Raw genomic sequence first — 11,250 nt, 5'->3', positions numbered from 1 at the left:
ATCGAGCTTCGGATTTTATTAAAGCATTTAACCTGTATGGATGGACCTTGAAATGTAATGTTTTTGGGAGTGGATTTCGAAATGTACTGTGTGCACATTTCACAATTGATATTTCATTTTTAAATTCATCACCCCTCCCACTTAAACATGTTTTACTGTCAGTTTAACATGTAGGCTTTCGAGACCAATATCATCCATAAGAGGTTTTTGGATTAGATCGCGTAAATATATAAATATGTCGCTAAAACCCGCCGCCACCCGACACGGCCAACTAGTAAGGGTTGTCACGTAAACAGAACGTGGCTAATTCGTCACTAGTACAGCACACCCGTGTGTTGGAGAGCCAAGCCAAGTACAAACTTGTACTCTATTATGGATGTTGTACTGTCATTAGACGATTATCCTGTGGGGATGTTGTTCACGAAATCAATATAACATTATGACGGTTACAGATTTATAGTATCTTCTGCTCAAAACATTTTCATTTTACTTGTTATGTGGTGGATGTATAGAATGCGTTAGTGTGTATTGATATGTAAAGGTTTCCTCTGGTGTAATTTGCAACTGCGTCTCATTAAACCTAGGCCAAAGTTTTACTGGTAGGAACCTCCTGGTTCCACCAGCCCACAGGGGATTTTTGTGTCCGTCCGTCGTGCATCCAAAAATGGGAGGGGTGGGGAGGGGCTGGGTGGGGAGGGTGGGGAGGGGAGGGGCTGGGTGGGGAGGGTGGGGAGGGGCTGGGTGGGTAGGGTGGGCCTGGGTGGGCCTGGGTGGGAGGGCTGGGGCTGGGTGGGGAGGGGCTGGTCACCCCGTGGTGCCCTTATAAAACTCAACGTTTAACCTACTCACGCCGACTTGTGCCCGCCCTCACAGTCGGGTATATTTGCGGAATACACCACGCCGCCATTGACCCTGGCCATTGACCGAGCAACCCAACGTTCCTACCAGCTCCCTCCGCAGGAATGTGTTCGTCTCAGAAATTCGATACAAAGTTGTCTGTAACAGCTCTTTTAACATTCATTACGTGGATCGCCAGCCAGGGTCTAGCCACTGCTGGGCAAAGGCCTCCTCAAACTGTTGCCACCCCCACCACGGTCTTGCGATGCCACAATTCATCCAGCTCCCGCCCACGTGAACCGATGGCATCGCTCCATCTCCAGGGCACATTTCTCTTGTCGGCCGCCGTTCCGTTTCCTCTGGTCTCGTCCATCCGCCACCATCTCTGCCGGCAAATGTTGTTGCTGCCCAAGCCCACTTGCTTCTTTTCAAAGTCAACTTGATGCCTGATTTGCGTTTTCTCCCTGATCCGTGCGTCTCCGTCTCGATCTCCGTGTATCAGTGAAATTGCGCAGACGCTTCCCACACTTTTCATCTCGGTTGCTGTTCACGTGCCATGTCGTCCCAATGTTCTCGAACAATGAGTTTATATCGGGCGGTGTGTACTTGTTTGAAAATATTTGGGAGGTTTGCTAAAACAAAGTAAAATCGATGTCGAATGTACACAACTTGGCAACGTGACCGAATGTGTTAATTGTAAATTTGCCGTATATTAAAGGCTTATCTGGAAAACAAGCCGATTAACTAAAGCAGAGCACTTTCTAAACAATTTTTTTATTATTATTTTAAATGAATGAAGATTTTTGTAATTTCCTTGTGAGATAATTGCGTGAAGAATGATCGGAAATAAAAGTTGGCACAAATGCAGCTTTAATTATGAAGAAAAATGATATATCCGATGCACTAATTACAGGAGCAACATTTTCACAACATCTAAAAGCATTTCCAAAGATGTTAGATTACATTTACAAATGCAATTGGGGGGGGGGGGGTGGAGGGATATCAACGATGTTTAATCCTGGCACAAATATTGCCAAAAGTTAGAAGGCTCGAAAAACAACAACTTCTGAGTGGACTGCTTTGCTGGAATGTGGTTGTACAACGACTCTGTTTAATTGGCATACAAATTTCGATGTGCGCAATCAGCCGCGATGCCAAATACGGCCATATGGGCTCCGGAGGAATATATCCTTTACAAATGAGGTGGAAAGCGCATTAAAGCCCACTCTTTAATATGGAAATTCCTCATAATATGTTTTGTACCGCAAACTGCTGCTACTACGTGGGTAACTTCACAACACAATTGCACATTAAGCGTGCAAAACGTGCGCCCGCTTACCAGAGGTGGGACAAAGTCATTGTTATGCAAGTCCAAGTCGAGTCGCAAGTCATCAAATTCATGACTCGAGTCTGACTCGAGTCCAAGTCACATGACTCGAGTCCACATCTCAGAGGTGGGACAAAGTCATTGTTATGCAAGTCCAAGTCGAGTCGCAAGTCATCAAATTCATGACTCGAGTCTGACTCGAGTCCAAGTCACATGACTCGAGTCCACACCTCTGCCGCTTACTCTCCACAACAATGCGATGATATACAACGGCGTAGTGTTTTCGCGGTTGTGCTATACGGCCCTCCGATGTGTTTTGTGTGTATGTACTTCTGAACTTCTTTCGCACCGTACGTAGCCAACCGCGCTAATCGGAGGTGTTGGGAAAGAACACAAAAAGGAGTTCTAAAGAAATTCGTCTTCAATCTAAATTTAAAAGTGCATAACTCCATCGGCTTCGTAATTTCGGATGGAAGAGCGTTCCAGACGGCCGCAGAAGCGCATCTGAAAGCGCGCGATGCAGTGACCGTTTTAGTTCAGGTCGCACGACGTCCGACGTTTCGTGCCGAGGACACTCCGCGTGCCGAAAGAGCTCCCTGCGCACGGCACGTCGAGCGGAACGTCGCAACATCGTGTCGAACAACACGCGGCACGGCTCGGCCTGAAACACACATTCACGCACGCCACGCACGAATAACTTTGCGAATTCGTTCGTTCATTCGGCTTGTCGGATTGAGCCGGAGAGACGTGTGGGTAGAACGCTGGGTGTCGTGTGCGGCCACCGGTCACGATCGAATGATTTGCAGCCCTTGCTCGAGACACGCGCTCGTTTTATTCGGCGCAGCTGACAGCTGGCACCGGAAATTTGCAGAATTCTGAATTGGGCCATCGGGGCCATGAGGCGGAGCTGTCAGTGTGGCGTGTAGCGCGACATTAAAAGGAACAAACAAAAAACCCACCCCTTTTAAAAAAATAAGTTGTAAGTTATCATTCCCGCATGTATGGCTGGGAGCTCAATATATGTATAGCTATTACGAGCACCAGCACATGGATAATGGGAATTGTTGTTTTTAATGTTTCTTGATTGTATCCGTTGATTAGGTTTGCTCGTGTTTTGCAGCAGGTAGGTCTCATAGACTCGTGCAGACAAATCGTGCGAATGGTGGCGTCACGTTGACATGCAAAGCACTCTGGGTCTTCCTGTCTAAAACACCTCTTTGTGTATAATAACAATAAAAAAAACTCAACACAGTCGTCAATAATACTGCCTTAAGATTATAACAGGCGACGTTTCGGGCAATGGTCATTCTTCGTAACAATGGTGCCGTTCACGAATGTGTACAAAACTTCCCGTAATATATCGTTTATTTTAATGCAGTGTTTTTGATTAATGTGCTGAGCTTGTTTTGTAAATTGTGCTTGTGCACCATTGCCAACACATCATCACCAAATGATGTATTTCTCTTTCTAACATATTATATTTATGATAATTATCATTTCATTTCCGACCTGCATGCATTTTTCTGAACAGATTTTTCTGGCTAATTCTCGAGTAGAAAAAAAAACAAGCTAGCCTACCTATAGAGGGCAGTGTGCACATAGATAAAGTAATTAGACACCCTGAATAATACCATTTAATTTCAGTCTATTTCTAGAAAGGGGCTCACATAGATTTAAAACATCTAAATGAAAATCGAGCGAAATGGCGGAGCAGTGGTTAGTACACTGCGCTATAGATACGGTGACCTGCTTTCCGATTTTCGATCACGGCTGAAGTCATATCTCAACCGGAATAATAAGAACTGCATGGCTGAAACAGCACGAGGAGGCATACACCCAGCAGTGGATTGACAAAGGGCTGATGATTTACATCTTTGATTAATATTATGAATGTATTACTTTTGTAAAGGCTTTACACAATTCCCATGTTGAATCTCCTCGCCCTCGTCTGGATTTGTAAGCAAGCCGTCTATGGGCTCTGCTTCTCGAACGAAGATCCACAGATACCAAGTTTAGCTCCTCTATCGGACAATCAGGGGCAATTAGGGAGGCAAGCTGCAGGGGAGCGAGCCCAACCTTGGCGATTATAATCTATGAAATAGTGACAGCTGATCAATTTTTATGACTTAAACAAGTGGCTTAATTACCAGCTGCGCTCTGCTTTTATAATAATTATAATAATTTAAGCTGTTTGGTCAATCAACTGCTGGATGACAGCCTCCCCCGCATTGTGTTACTGGACATCTGTGAAACTACTGAACGTCTGTGAAAAAGAAACTTTAGAGCTCATCGGATTCCTCCAGTATAAATACATATTCTGATTACGATGTATAATTCTGATCTGTGTTCGTCATGGGTAATGTTTTCATCCATACCTCTCCACTCTGGACAGTGCGCATCGGTGAAGGACACCAGGGTAGATATCAATCTCCCCTGGTGTTCGCTGTGGCCGGGAATCAAACTAAGTTCACCAGGTTTGTAGTGCAGCGTGCTAACCACGGTAGGTGACCTTAGAACAGATTGGGTGAAGTGGCAAATGATAAAAGTCTCTTGCAATGGAGATCGACTTATTCCTCAACAAATACTGGATCTACGACATCATAAGGAGCATTATCTGTTCATCTCTCAGTCGGTCTGCCAGTCACAGGGCTTGAGTAATTTTAGTTTTAATGAATTAAGGCATTGGCTCATTGTGACTGGAAGAAATCGGCGAGCTATAGGATTGGTGATAAGCCATGTAGAACGTTTGACCTTTGATTTAGGTTACAAAAATAAAACATGTGTGTCTGCCACTTTTTTCAAATTTTCTTGTTGTGGATTCCACACCTGATGATGATTGCTTGTGTTGCAGTCGAAACGTCGTGATAATTTTATTGTTTAATATTGTTATTATTTTATTATTTCCCTTCTACGTGACTTTACCGAAAGAACCAAGAATATGTGTGTCTGCATTATCATTATCAGCCATGGTCTATCCACTACTGGATGAAGGCCTCCCCCTATCGTCGTCATCCCTCACGGTTCGGCAAGACAACAATCCACCTATCGGCACACGAGCTGGTTTCATCGCTCCGTCTCTTTGGTGAACATCCTCTCAGAAAGTTATTTTCCATTGTTGTTACTGCATCACGACAATTGTATGTGTGTATGTTGAACTTCGTACCGTACGTAGCCAGCAGTGCCAATCGGAAGTGTGGGGGAAGGACAACAAACTAAAACTATTTTAACTTCTAGATTTGAAGCTTTCGTGACTGCAAGGATTCATACTCTTAGGTTGTTTCGGTAAAGTCACGTAGGTAAAAATAAAAATAAATAATAAAAATGATAAAAATGATAATAGAAATAAAATAATAAATCACGACGTTTGGGAGGCAACACAAGTCTCCGTCATCAGGTGGGACCGTCACAGCTAAATTTACTGTGATACTTGATACAGTAAATTTAGCTGTGACGGTCCCACCTGATGACGGAGACTTGTGTTGCCTCCCAAACGTCGTGATTTATTAATTTATTTCTATTATAATTTTTTTATCATTTTTATGACTTAATTTTACCTACGTGACTTTAGCGAAAAAACCTAAGACTATTTTAACTTTTTTTAATTATTTTACCAGTTAAGGCCCACTGAGCTATGTAGCTCTTTTTCAGAAGCGACCTGGCCACAAGTGAAGTGGCTTGTCATCATGTGGAAATGTATAGGAGCCAAATTCTATAAACGCATGTTTCTAAATGTGGAGGGAAAAACCGGAGGACCCAGAGGGAAATCCACGCGACTACGGGAAGAGCTTGCAAACTCCATACATACAGGCGTCAGGGTCGGGATCGAACCCACGACCTCCTGTGTACCAGGTGAGATAGCTAACAACTCACCAACGTGGCGTCTAAACTTACCATTGGTCTTCTTGGTTCTTTCGGTAAAGTCACGTAGAAGGGAAATAATAAAAGAATATAAATATAAAACAATATTTATTATTATATAAAACAATATGTATATTATTTTATTATTTCCCTTCTACGTGACTTTACCGAAAGAACCAAAAATATGAATCCCTGCAGTCACGAAAGCTTTAAATCAAAATTTGACCATTGGTCATGAGAAAAAAATATCGTGAGGTTTTATAAAATGTTGCATTTTATTACGAATGCTCCAGCTCTTTATACGAGAGTTGGAAAGGTTTTGTAAACGAAAAACGAATATACGTACCGTGTGGAGGATAAATAAAGTGATTGATGGGGAACTGAAATCTAAAAATGTCCCATCTATTTTCAGTTTTGTACGTACACTACACATGTATCTATACACAAACATAACTATTTAGTGATTGGCTTATAAAACGTACGTATGGGTTAAATGAAGAAAACATCGCACAAAGATAAAATATCTCAATCTTGATTTGAAGCTGTTGTGACTGCAGAAAATATCTCCCCGAATTTTTTCACTCAGAATTGCGTGGCATTTTCAGACACTTTTGGATGGTAATGTCATTGGGTTGCAGGCAAACCACAGCAGCTGCCAACGTGTAGCCCCGGAAGCAACACAGAGAGCCATCTACCCGGTTATAGTCAACCAATGGCAGCCTACGCTGAGTAGCACTCGAATTTGCAGGTCAGTTTATTTTCACTCTAATTTGCTTCGAGTTAACAGTTGAAGATACAATAATGAGGACTGCATGCATTGTAATGTCTGGGGGTTTCTTCTTCTTCTCTGTTTTAAGGAAAGGCGTGAAACAAAGTGGATGATAAACCAGATGTTATGGCCCAGGAAAACTGATATTCGTGTGAGTGTGTACATTTATTCAAGTTGCATTTCAAAGGTCGTCCGAAATGACTTTGTCTATTAGCGCAAAAGGTCACCCATTGCAGGGACACACAGTGAAAGGCAGTGTGAAGGTCACATTTATTATTTGTAGTTGCCTTATATTCAATGTAAAATGGTCAATCTGCTGCTCCTTAGGGTCTCAGACAAAATATCAACGTTCATTTTCCATTCATGAAATTGTTTATCTGCAGTCAGAAATGGAACTTTGACACGTTCGGGCAAGAGTATAACTCTGCGTACAATTCCATATCAACAACCCACGGCGAGATTTGAAAGTAATCCCTGCAGAGATTTTTTTTAAGGAAGAAAACGCTGTTGTGACTTTACTAAGCTCATTGGCAATCAGCTACTAAAAATTACACAACAAAATTGAACATGTTTGAGTGCGTGTCTAGAAATGTTTTTCTCTCACAAAGTTAACAAAAGGATAAAGTAGTCAAATGTCACGCAATTTCAGATGCCCAGCGGGCAGTGATCAACAAAGAGCAGTCAAATCTATGCTGGGTTTTGTCTCCTTCTGCAAGCGAATAATAGGTCTGTGCCAAACTTTGGGCCCACCTGATCTAGAGCAGGCTTCATGGATTTTACAAGCCGGCACAATTGATGCCGTGGATCTGGCCACAATCCTGAAAGGGAATTGATACGGCGGAGGAATGTCTGCTGTTAACTATTTATTTACGACTTTGGCTTGGCGTGCAGACGCCCTTTACTCCGAGGACATAACAGGGTGACTGCTCGCTAATTCTCTGCAGACAGATCATAAAAAAACCAACCTCGGTATAATCCTGTCCTGCTGACCCCTCTGCCTTCTGTCCCTTTAGCATCATGTCCACGCGAGCATCACGCGAGCATTTTTTTGGTTTGTCCATGTTTGTTTGTTGTAGTACAGAGTTAGACTGATGGCCTTAATATAAGTTGTCTTGTGGTGGTTGTTGTTGTTGTTTGACTTGCATCCCACTGGGATTTTTGCACACAGTGTTGGTGTACGGTGCTTTTTCTGCAATATTTTGCTGTCTTTTCTTGGATTTTCTGTTTGCACATATTCACTTTAAGATGTTTTTTGTTCATGTTTTTGTTTTTTGTTTGTTGCGGTTGCACCAGATTGAAGAGCCGAATGGCTCACAGGGCTATACCAAATAAATTAACTTAAACTCCGGCACCCCTTGTCGTTGTTGTTGTTGTCGTTGTTGCTTCTGCTGCTGGAACGCAGTTGGCACCAGCTACTCGATAGTTCCATTAATCGAGCCACTGCCACAGAGGGCACATTTTGACACCGGCGGCACCACCCAGTGGCTATTCCAATTGACACCAATCGTGGCGTGCCCCCTTTACATCCCCCCACATTCATCAAACAAACATCTGCTCGGCGCATGCGGTAGCTGGCCATGTGGGCTATCCGCTTCAACCAACGCACACACACACAAAGACAAATATCCCCCGTATAGCCTTAACAGACTGTAGGGGCAAGTGCTGCTAGCGAGCACCTATGAAGGCTGGAATGGTAAATGAGGGGGTGGGTGGCCAGCAACACGCCCGACCGCCTTTGTCTCCCCAGTGGCGATTATAACGCACCGCACCAGGTACTAATTTGAGGCTGAGTCGACCTACCAACAACCGCCATTCGCCTCTAAGTGGCGGTGACGTCACCACGACGCTTGTGCCAGGCCATGTGCATCTTGAGACCACGTGAAGTGTTGAACGCCCGCTGGCAGGAGATCACGGGGCAGACCCAGCAGGTGCCACGGGTCGACTGACTGAGATGACCAAGATGACTGGCTGATGCACCACCTGTGTCCCCTACTGTACCAACTTGCTGTGCTTTACCCACCCGGCGCTCCACTCGTTGTTGTGAGCGTCGCTCCTCCGCCCTCCGTTGTTGTTGGAGGGTGACTGCCTCCAACTGCCCAGTAGCGTCCTTCACGAGCCTCCTCCATAGAGGCCGATCTTGACATGTGCACGCACACACACATGCCTATTTAAATACAGACGAAAGCTTTCAACATAAGGGGGGGGGGAAAGGGGTTCAGAAAACGGAAGTCTCATTTCCCTTGGAGCGCCGCTGCCAACTCCAATTCTCTGCTGCTGCCGTCGAGCAACGGACAGGGCACAGATTTAAAGGGACACGCCACGGCTGAGCGCCAACGACAGATCAGCGATGGCTCCTTGCCAAACCCGCCGCTGATGAAATAATGAAGAGAGAGTGAGAATTGGACGTGGCGTAGCCTTAAAGTGGAGGACGAGGGCCGCTTTCCTGAGCTATTACTTCCAGAATCGATTGCAAATGTTTGACCCCGTTTTGGCATTCCTGCTGAAATTAAAAGGGCCTCCGATTTTAATCACCGAATTAGCACACAAATTGGATTATAAGTCATCCTGGCATTACCCCGCATGAATTTTGCATTGTGGCCAGGTGTCTTCGGAGAAGGTGCATCTGATGCGTAAAAGGCTCAACGCCACGACGGCTGTAATGATCTGAAATCTGTTCATTAATCATCGGTCGCCAGTTGATTAGCGAATGCAGCAATAGCTACAAACCAAGCCGATGCTAATAGTAAGCGTCGAATGATGTGTTTGTATACAACATGTAATGGTTTAATTATTTATATGCATCATTTGTTTTCTTTGAACAGGGTATTTAATTCCTTCCAAATAGCAAAAAAAGTGTCAATAACTCTGGTTATTTGACGTGGGGGCAAAATGCACACTCCCGTATGCGGCGTTCCATAAATACGTTTCCTGTGAAGATTTCTTCTGTCACTATTTCCACTTAATCAACCCAAAAATAAGTTTATGACACTCGCCATCTGCATGTCGCTGCATGCCCATGTCACGTAAAATGTAGCAAGCAACAACATTTGCATGCAATCATGGAACCTGTCCATGAAGATCTACGTATGAAGACATGACACTCGTGCATTTACTTTAATAACTTGCAGGTTAAAGATCATCATCTTATCGACTCTCGTTATCTGAAATGAAGTATGGTGATGTGACCATTGATAAGATAATTCACGTCCTTCTCCTGCACCTCCGACTAACACGGTTGGCTATGCATGGTGCGAAAGAAGTTCAGCATGCATATTCTATCCTCGCACCTCGCATGGTGGCTACGCACAGGGTTGAATATTTCTATTTTTTTTACGTACAAATCTGTAATGGCACTGGTGCAACAAGGTGCTTCGTGATCGCTGTCGCGGGGTGGGATGGCAATTGGTTCTAACAGGTTCTTTCTTTTGCGCTGCAGCTGGAAGCTGCAAAAGTTGCAGAAACTCCCATCACGTGGAGCGAAATGTCAAGACATCATACCGAACAACGCGCAGCGCAACGTAAAACACATCGGAAAGGGACGCTTGTTTGTAGATGTGTATTTTTAAAAAAATCTTAAATTCCAAGTGCATTCCATAATTGGCCATCGATTAGGCTCATCCGCACAATTTATTGTGCCTTTGCTGCAAAGATCAATGACGCAATGAATACATCATTAACATTTTCACCTAATCCAATGCAGTGCCACGACTTGTTGACAAATCTCGCGCGCGGCCGAGGGACCTTATCTCTTAGCGTGAAGAATGCCTCGCAGGCTAACCCCTCTCACCTCCCCACCGAAGCATTCATTGCGCCGTGATGCTGAGCAAAGCGACAGGAACGCCCGCAAGCAACCGCTTAATAAGTTCGTCTGAACCTGCCCCTCTTCGGAGCGTTTCACCACCCGCGTCGAATAATTCTAGCATGGGGTAATTACGAGTTCACGCGCCCTCAGCACATCACTGTGCACACCGGGATTGCGTCTCACAGACTCAAGTTCATCTCGGCGCATGCGATTGCTTCACCTATGCGCGACCCACCTGGTCTCGGTCGGATCCCCCGTATGCTAAGCAGGTTTGAGACGATTTAAAGCTTTCGTGACTGCAGGGATTCATCTTCTTGGTTCTTTCGGTAAAGTCACGTAGAAGGGAAGTAATAAAATAATAAAAAATAAAACATAATAAAATCATTCTCACGACGTTTCGGCCACAACGCAAGCAGCCGTCGTGAGAATTATTTTATTATGTTTTATTTTTTATTATTTTATTACTTCCCTTCTACGTGACTTTACCGAAAGAACCAAGAAGAGGTTTGAGATGGATTAGCATTTGCATGGGTGATCGCCGGGGCTTGCTAGGGGCGTTGCAGGCGTGGCTATGGCCAAGAGGTGGTAATTGCTGCAAGAAAATACGCGGTGGATTTTCACCGGGTTCTCCAGTCTTCCCTCCACGCAAAGCCCAAC

This window comes from Lampetra planeri, chromosome 17, assembly GCF_965212315.1.
Source record: "Lampetra planeri chromosome 17, kcLamPlan1.2.h2, whole genome shotgun sequence".
Lineage (NCBI taxonomy): Eukaryota > Metazoa > Chordata > Hyperoartia > Petromyzontiformes > Petromyzontidae > Lampetra > Lampetra planeri.
Note: the sequence above shows the minus strand (reverse complement) of the source record.